Source organism: Schistocerca serialis, chromosome 11 (assembly GCF_023864345.2).
Source record: "Schistocerca serialis cubense isolate TAMUIC-IGC-003099 chromosome 11, iqSchSeri2.2, whole genome shotgun sequence".
Taxonomy (NCBI): Eukaryota; Metazoa; Arthropoda; class Insecta; order Orthoptera; family Acrididae; genus Schistocerca; species Schistocerca serialis.
Window position 1 is genome coordinate 45,005,907 of NC_064648.1, and position 10,232 is coordinate 45,016,138.

The following is a 10,232-nucleotide window of genomic DNA, read 5'->3' on the forward strand; positions in this document are numbered from 1 at the left end:
CACTTGCATGCGAATGTCTTTATCCAGAACACGAACAGTAACAAACAACTTATTTGTTTGAGAAAGCACATAGTTAACATCCATGTTCGATGCCTCATCCTCGTCGACAGGAACTTTAGGGGACTGACACACAGAAGCAATGTGGCCTTTTTTCCTACATGAATTACATGTGGCCCAACGTTTTGGACACGCAGCCCTGTCATACTGTACGAAACAACGTGGACAAGAAAGAAGTGCGGAACGAACCTGCTTCTGTGGTTGCTGTTTTTGCTGCGAGGGTGGCGGCCCAACGCGACGTTGTTGACGCAACTGAACCGCCGCCACATTGTCTGTCTCCTGGGAAACGAGCAAATTGTACAAGTCGAAAGTGGTCTGTATAGCGCCTACATCACACCATACATCTATTTGCGCACCAGCAGTGTGAGACACTTCAAAAGATTGAGCGATGCTTAGAACTTCCGACAACGACGGATTTGGCAGTGGTAAGGCACGTTGTCGAACTTCTTTATCAGGAGCAAGCTGTAGAATAGCATCCCTAACCACTGAATCAGCATAAGACTCATGATGAGTGTCCGTGACAAACTGACATTTCCTACTCAGACCGTGTAGCTCCGCCGCCCAAGCCCGGTAAGATCGATGGGGCTGTTTACGGCACCGGTAGAACGCCACACAGGCGGCAGTGATGTGGGTGTTTTTTCGGTAATAGTTAGACAATAAGTCACACATTTCTTGAAAGGACAGAGAGGCAGGTTCCCGCAGTGGGGCCAACTGAGATAGCAGCTGATAGATCCGTGGGGAAATCCAAGATAGAAATAACAACTTACACATAGGAGCGTCGACAACACCGAAAGCCAAGAAGTGTTGCCGCAAACACTTCTCATAATCCTCCCAGTCTTCAGCGGCCTCATCTTAAGGACGGAACGGAGGCAGAGAAGAGGAAGACAGATGATGAGTAAGCGACATCGAAAATGCCTGAATAGCGGCTATCAGCTGTGTTTGTTGTTCAATGAGCACTTGCATAAGCTGTTCCACGTCTGCCCCGACACGAACACACGAATCCACAATGCAGGAACAAAAATATCCTATCCTCGTCGCCAAAAAGTCTTATAACCTTTAATCACTAATAAATTGCGTGGATATACAAACGTAGAAACAATAGCTGGTTACATGCTGCCAATTCCGTATCGGTCATTCGACTGCCGTGCCATGACATGCGGCCGGCGCCGTTTGTAGCTAGGTGGCGCTCCCGCGCTCAACCGAGTTGCGAAGCGCCTCTATCGCCGTTTGTGCGTACTGATGTGGCGGCACTGTTAAATGTCGTGGCACTGTCACAACATCAACCTTTCACAAGATTTTACTAATCTGCTAGAAACACTGTCATAGAAAAATATTGCTGCTTTTAGCAACTTGATGGTATTTTTAATTCCGTTTGGTCTTGCATATTTGATATTAACAACGTTTGGTGATGTAAAAAGTATTGAATTATCAATTTCATGGCTGAAATGCCACAATTATTAAAATATTTCTGGCTATTATTCTTTGGTTTTTCCTGATTTCTTTGATGACTTGTAGCATATAAGTTCTTGTATTCCATTTGGAACTAATTAAAGAATGGAAACTCCAGGTAAGAATATGAACAATTTAGGAAAAGGTAGATTGCTACTCACTGTAAAGGAGACACGTTAAGTTGCAGACAGGCATAATTAATATGCAAGCTAATGTGTCTTCTTTATGGTAAGTAGCAATTTGTTTTTTTCTGCAGTGGTGATATTCAGCATTAATTGTTTGTAGAATGCAAAGGTTACAATATTTACACTGTAACCAAAGGAGTAAGCGACCGTTTTCTTGAAAGTGAAAGTGCTTTGCAAACAAACCACTTCTGTTACTTTTGGTTCTTCTTGGAACACTCAAACAGCTTATTGTTGTTCAGTTTTCAACTCTTGTACCAAAGTCATAATAAAGTTTTAAAATGATGACACTGCCACCATCTGCCTGTGTGTTTTTTTTTTATTATTTCCCAAATTTAGGCTTTTGAGCCATTACCAAATGCAACTGGGAAAAATATTAGTACATGTTAGCCATTTCGGGCTGCCTGGTTTATCTTTACAGGTCTCAATGAAATGTTTTGTTAGTGATATGTTTGTCAGACATGCTTGACATGTACTGATCTCTTTCCCAGTTGCAATTAATAATGGCACAAAAAAAGAAATAATAAAAAAGAACATGTAGGCAAATGAAGATAGTGTTACTGTTAGTGTTACGTGTCATTTAGAATTGAAAATGCCAATGTACATCTCTTAGGCTCTGCAAGAGATGAAAATGTCCATGTGAATAAAGAGAAAAGTTTTAAATTAAGGGAGAATGATTGAGAGCTGTAGACTGCCGCTAGGCTTTCTGTTTGTGCAGAGCTGCCCGTCTGGTGGAAGTGGATAGTCAGCGCATGTCTCCATCTGCTGTAGTGGGCGTATGTTGTTCTGTGCAGCCACAAGTTGGAAAGTGTCATGAGAAATGTTCATGGAGAAGACATAAGACTTGAATTAAAAATGTAAAAATGTATCTTTGATATCTTCTCCAGTTGGTCTTGTTGTTCTTGTTGTTGATCTTGCTATGGAACAAGTACTTGAGGTGGAGGCAAATATTTAAAATGAGGTCTGCAAGACTGGATGATGTTATATGACCAAGTTGTATTCTTAACAGATGAGAGAATATATGTCTTAAGTGGAAAGAGGTGCTAGATCAGAATTGACCTCTCTTTCAGTGTATTTCTTAAATTGTCGAAGTAGGGGTCCCCATCAAGGCACAAAGAAGAAGAGAAGCTGGAAGTGAATAGCAGGACCAGCTGTGGATTCTGTAATAAATAATATAGGTGACTATATATTCAGAGAAGTTTTGTTGTGTGAGCATATATGGAATTCAAGGAGTAAAGAAACTTCTATAGCCCTTGTGTGAACCTCCCTGTGTGTGAACATGATACTCACACATCCAGTCTGAGGACAAACTAAGACCCAAACCAACTTGCATATGTTGACAATATAGGCCAGGAGAAAAGAAATATGGTAGTAGGAGAATGGAAAATCAAAAAAGAACATCAATTTAAGAATGATTTTCCTTTTATATTCAAGGAGAAGTACAGTTGCCAAGGGCAACTGACATCAACAATGGAACATCTAGCTGTAGACATGTAGTATAAACAGATAAGAAGAATTGGTAAAGAAATAGGGGAGAACAAATTACCAAGAATTTGGGAAGTAAAAGAAGGGTGCTAATAAAGGTTAAACAGAAGAGCACAGTTGATCACAGTAACACAAGTCCATTGCTAAGGATTGTAAATGTGTGACAAAAGAAAAAGGTCTACAATCCTTACACAGTTGGTGTTACGATAAGGAAGATGTTGTGGTGAGTTCCGTGAAGAAGAATGGTGACAGGATGGCAGTCCACAAACATTGTGTCTGCCTCTCGACTCAGCATGCAGCCTACGGCACAACACAGTTTTTGGTTGCCAGCCACGCTACAACAGCCTGTGACAGCTGCTTGATGGGATGTGTCTGCAGCACACCAGCACACAACTCATCACCAGCACACAGTTCTTATCTTAGGGTGGGCTGTGGTTAATATATTTTAAGGTAAATTTGTTTGTTTTGGTGAATAGAGTAAAGAAATTAATTGTTGATGTTTGCTACACATTAAATGAAGTGACTTTGTGCAGGGAGTACTGTAATGGAAAAGTGATATTAAATTTGGTAAATAGCAGATACAGTGTGTCTGTAAAGTCATAGTGCAGTTTTAATTGGTCACAGAAATGTAGTGAAATGAGGTAGAAATGTGATACGAGATGAAAGTGAACGACGAACTTTCCAAGTGTGCATACATGTGTGGTGCAGTTCTATGTGGTTTCCATTTTTTGCACCACATACATCTAAATGATATATTCTAGCTCTTACCATACGTGTATGGGCATCTGGTGTAACAGCGCGAATAGCATCTGCGATTCTGTGATTAATGTTGTTGATACATTCACTGTACACACGTTGCTTCACATAACCCCAAAAGTAAAATTCTAATGATATTAGCTCCAGGATCATGGTGGTCATGAGTTAAAACCACCCCTTCCTATTCATTGTGGGGGAAAATTCTGTATCCAAGAATTTGCGATCATTGTTGATGTAGTGTGGAGGAGCGCCATTATGTTCAAACACGATACCTTCTGGAAATTGTGGCACTGCCACTGCATTCAATGCAACATGTCAAGGTAGTTGTTGACATCATAGTCTGCTCCACGTAGAAAAATTGGTCTAAAACTTACGCATCAGGGCACACCATTTGTTGACATTGTGTTCAGCGTAGGCACAAGGATTTTCTGAAGCCCATATTCTGATGAACAGTGATGAATATGACAGACATGGAATGTGCCTCATTGCTGTACACAATCTTCTTCATAAATTGTTCATCATAACTGATCTCATCAAGCATTCTGTAATTAACTTCAATCGTTTGGACCTATCAGTCAGTTTGATACTGTGCAACAACCACAATTTGTAACCCTAAAAAGATGATCTTTTTATTTCAGACCTTATGAACTGACCTTTTTTTAAGGTCTAATTACCAATGCAAGACACACCAGATTTTTTGGTTCTCATTAGTTAGCTAACTTGTACAGCTTCTACGGACTCAGGGCGTAGTGAATGACTATCAGAACATGGTTCATCAACAAACTGCCAGTCTCCTTTAACTGGGTATCCCACCAATTAATGGTTTTTTATAAGTGGTGTCTCTTTGTTGTACATGTGATGATATTCAAGTTGAACATCGTTCACGGATTCAGATTAAGCAAGCTACGAAGTACGCTAGACTTTTCTTTGTATCATCAACATCTCGACTGACATGGCCTGATCAGCTGCTGCTGGTAACCTGTTTGTTGGGTTGCTTTATGACTTACATACACACACATCATTGAACATCATACTACAGAAACTCTTTGCTATACTGTCCAGTGTAGTGCAAGTTCCAATCTTTCATTTGGCTTCTGTTAGCCACAACAAGCATTCATAACTGCACCATGACTTTACAGACCCACAGAAAGTGAATTACTAGAAAAATAACCCCTGATGGACAGGGAATGAAGATAGCAGTTTTTCTTTTGAAGTTGTAATAGTAAAACATAATATTATGGCTCAAGGCAATCACCTTAATAGTGAAATGCTTCAAAAACAAGAGAGTACAACTAAGCCAGAAAATAGTAATGCAAAATTAGTAGAAGAGCTAAAGAAATAGATTCGAGAAACTTGTGAGGTTCTGAAATCATACCTTGAGATGAGGCTAGGTAATAAATTAGGTGCAAAACTGTCAGCATTAAAAGAGGAGATACACACTGAAATTTTATGGCAGTGTGATTTGGTGAGGTGTGAAATGCATGGTCATATTAAAGAATTACACATCATTGGAGAGCATTTATGTGATTTGACTGAGAAGGTTTGCAAATATGTAAAGGATCCAATCTCAGAGGCACAAGGCCACATCAAATTATTAGAACAGTGGTGTGAAAATGGTGAACCAATTTGTTCATGAGATACACTTACCAGTTTGGAGGAAAAAGTTGAAGAATTACTAGAACAGAAATTTTGAGAAAAGGCAAAGAACTTGGATAATATCAAACTTTCTGGGGAATGAGGCTACTTGACACAACATGGAACTCAAATGATTGTGGGATGTGTTAGCAAAAACCACAATAGAAAGAAAATTAGTGCCTGAGAAAATCCTGTGCCACTAGTACATTATTGGAAGTATTTCAATTAGATAGTATTTTATCCACTTTTGGCTAGAGAACACCACATCTGGTTTCATAAATTACACTTTGGGAGAAATACTTCAACCGGCCACAAGATTTTTTTAAAATTGTGCCAGCACTAATTTCAGGCCTAAGCCCATCATCAGGTGTGTAGTATTGACTTCTTTAGAAGTTTTACATTTGTGTCCTAAAATAGAACACAGTTTTTGTGATTGCTTAATTTATAAAAGGTTTTGCATTTGTGTTCTAAAATATTTCAAAGTTTATCTAAAAACAAAGATGATGTGACTTACCGAACGAAAATGCTGGCAGGTCGATAGACACACAAACAAACACAAACATACACACAAAATTGAAGCTTTCGCAACAAACTGTTACCTCATCAGGAAAGAGGGGAAGGAGAGGGAAAGACGAAAGGATGTGGGTTTTAAGGGAGAGGGTAAGGAGTCATTCCAATCCCGGGAGCGGAAAGACTTACCTTAGGGGGAAAAAAGGACAGGTATACACTCGCGCGCACACACACACACACACACACACACATATCCATCCACACATATCCATCCACACATATCCATCCACACATATCCATCCACACATATCCATCCACACATATACAGACACAAGCAGACATATTTAAAGACAAAGAGTTTGGGCAGAGATGTCAGTCGAGGCGGAAGTGAAGAGGCAAAGATGATGTTGAATGACAGGTGAGGTATGAGTGGCGGCAACTTGAAATTAGCGGAGATTGAGGCCTGGTGGGTGACAGGAAGAGAGGGTATATTGAAGAGCAAGTTCCCATCTCCGGAGTTCGGATAGGTTGGTGTTGTTGGGAAGTATCCAGATAACCCGGACGGTGTAACACTGTGCCAAGATGTGCTGGCCGTGCACCAAGGCATGTTTAGCCACAGGGTGATCCTCATTACCAACAAACACTGTCTGCCAGTGTCCATTCATGCGAATGGACAGTTTGTTGCTGGTCATTCCCACATAGAATGCATCACAGTGTAGGCAGGTCAGTTGGTAAATCACGTGGGTGCTTTCACATGTGGCTCTGCCTTTGATCGTGTACACCTTCTGGGTTACAGGACTGGAGTAGGTGGTGGTGGGAGGGTGCATGGGACAGGTTTTACACCGGGGGCGGTTACAAGGATAGGAGCCAGAGGGTAGGGAAGGTGGTTTGGGGATTTCATAGGGATGAACTAACAGGTTACGAAGGTTAGGTGGATGGTGGAAAGACACTCTTGGTGGAGTGGGGAGGATTGCACGAAGGATGGATCTCATTTCAGGGCAGGATTTGAGGAAGTCGTATCCCTGCTGGAAAGCCACATTCAGAGTCTGGTCCAGTCCCGGAAAGTATCCTGTCACAAGTGGGGCACTTTTGTGGTTCTTCTGTGGGGGATTCTGGGTTCGAGGGGATGAGGAAGTGGCTCTGGTTATTTGCTTCTGTACCAGGTCGGGAGGGTAGTTGCGAGATGCGAAAGCTGTTTTCAGGTTGTTGGTGTAATGGTTCAGGGATTCCGGACTGGAGCAGATTTGTTTGCCACGAAGACCTAGGCTGTAGGGAAGGGACCGTTTGATGTGGAATGGGTGGCAGCTGTCATAATGCAGGTACTGTTGCTTGTTGGTGGGTTTGATGTGGATTGACATGTGAAGCTGGCCATTGGACAGATGGAGGTCAACGTCAAGGAAAGTGGCATGGGACTTGGAGTAGGACCAGGTGAATCTGATGGAACCAAAGGAGTTGAGGTTGGAGATGAAATTCTGAAGTTCTTCTTCACTGTGAGTCCAGATCATGAAGATGTCATCAATAAATATGTACCAAACTTTGGGTTGGCAGGCCTGGGTAACCAAGAAGGCATCCTCTACGCGACCCATGAATAGGTTGGCGTATGAGGGGGGCATCCTGGTACCCATGGCTGTTCCCTTTAATTGTTGGTATGTCTGGCCTTCGAAAGTGAAGAAGTTGTGGGTCAGGATGAAGCTGGCTAAGGTGATGAGGAAAGAGGTTTTAGGTAGGGTGGCAGGTGATCGGCATGAAAGGAAGTGCTCCATCGTAGCAAGGCCCTGGACGTGCGGAATATTTGTGTGTAAGGAAGTGGCATCAATGGTAACAAGGATGGTTTCCGGGGGTAACGGACTGGGTAAGGATTCCAGGCATTGGAGAAAGTGGTTGGTGTCTTTGATGAAGGATGGGAGACTGCCTGTAATGGGTTGAAGGTGTTGATCTACGTAGGCAGAGATGCGTTCTGTGGGGGCTTGGTAACCAGCTGCAATGGGGCGGCCGGGATGATTGGGTTTGTGGATTTTAGGAAGAAGGTAGAAGGTAGGGGTGCAGGGTGTCGGTGGGGTCAGGAGGTTGATGGAGTCAGGTGAAAGATTTTGCAGATGGCCTAAGGTTCTGAGGATTCCTTGAAGCTCCGCCTGGACATTGGGAATGGGGTTACCTTGGCAAACTTTGTATGTGGTGTTGTCTGAAAGCTGACGCAGTCCCTCAGCCACATACTCCCGACGATCAAGTACCACGGTCGTGGAACCCTTGTCCGCCGGAAGAATGACGATAGATCGGTCAGCCTTCAGATCACGGATAGCCTGGGCTTCAGCAGTGGTGATGTTGGGAGTAGGATTAAGTTTTTTTAAGAAGGATTGGGATGCAAGGCTGGAAGTCAGAAATTCCTGGAAGGTTTGGAGAGGGTGATTTTGAGAAAGAGGAGGTGGGTCCCGCTGCGACGGAGGACGGAACTGTTCCAGGCAGGGTTCAATTTGGATGGTGTCTTGGGGAGTTGGATCATTAGGAGTAGGATTAGGATCATTTTTCTTCGTGGCAAAGTGATATTTCCAGCAGAGAGTACGAGTGTAGGACAGTAAATCTTTGACGAGGGCTGTTTGGTTGAATCTGGGAGTGGGGCTGAAGGTGAGGCCTTTGGATAGGACAGAGGTTTTGGATTGGGGGAGAGGTTTGGAGGAAAGGTTAACTACTTAATTAGGGTGTAGTGATTCCAGGTTGTGTTGATTGGAATTTTGAGGTTTTGGAGGGAGTGGAGCTGGAAGTGGGAGATTGAGTAGATGGGAGAGACTGGGTTGGTGTGCAATGAGAGGAGGTTGAGGTTTGCTGGATAGGTTGTGAAGTTGCATAAATTTACATGTATATATGTTCTATATATTGTGTTTACTTCATGAAGAGCTCTCTGTTACATATTATAAGGTAGAGGTTTGATTTTCTTTTACATTTCATGTTGGTCAATGAACTAAAGACAAGATGGTGGATACATTTGTTTACATCAGCATTGTTCAACGTGGATTGTAAAAGAGTGATCAGACCTTCATCTTATAACATGTAAAGTACATTTAATAAAACTAGAAACAGCCGACCAGTTGCAATGGATAAAGAATTCTTTACCTAGGTTTCGACAAATATAAATTTGTCTTCTTCAGAAGGTGGCCTAAGGACAATGAACATCATAGCTTACATTAGAAAAGTATGAAACTTAAGTCAAGAATAGATTTTAACACAAATTAGGGAGCTCTTGCATTACAGAAACTGGTACTTACAATTATACATTAGTAAGGACTAATGTACCATCCCCGTTTTTACAAATGTCGGCATAGATTCATTTGTCAAAATTGAAATGTGGCCCTAGAATTAGGGTTTGTCACGTAAATATAAATTAGTACATGGATCTTGCAGAGCTTCCAACCGACTAAGTGTAATATGCGAGCATAGTTGCTCTGCGACCAGGGCAGGTGGCGCTCACGGTGCGTACCATGTGCCAATTGACGTACAAAGGCAACTTGTAAATTATCAGTATTAATAACATCCTTAGATAAAATAACAATAAAAAGAAAGAAGGCATTTAACACTCCCTTTATAACAGTATGGGAGCATTGGTACAATTAATGTAGTTATACATCAAAAAGGCATGTGGTGCTCACGCCAAGAGAATTATGCACAGTGGCATATGCAGCCAAAATATAAAAATTACATTACTATATTAGTGAAGCCCACAAAAGGTATATGTGTCAGAACTTTAAAATTGACAATAATGGCTCTTAAGACAGAATTAGGAATCCTGGTATACAATACAGTTAATACACATTTGCAGGGAACCAACGTTTTAAAGCCAGACAAAATCACATAAGGGCCGATGTAGTGGCAACCATACATTGTGAGAAAACCACATTATATAAGGGGTAGTGAGATTAAAGCATTGAAGGTGCATCATAGCTTCCTGAGGAGATAGACCACTAAGGCTACCAGCATTAATGTTATACCATAAACAGTACAGGTTTAAAGCCGTCAAAAAATTGTCTACAAGCAAGGTTCAACTGGTTGTTCAGTATATTACCGTCCTTGAGCTCTAGATGTTTGAAAATTTGTAACTCTTCCCACAGATCTAATCTACGCCCTTTGACTTCTCTGTGTAGGATAACAGTGTCTTCTAACTGTTTA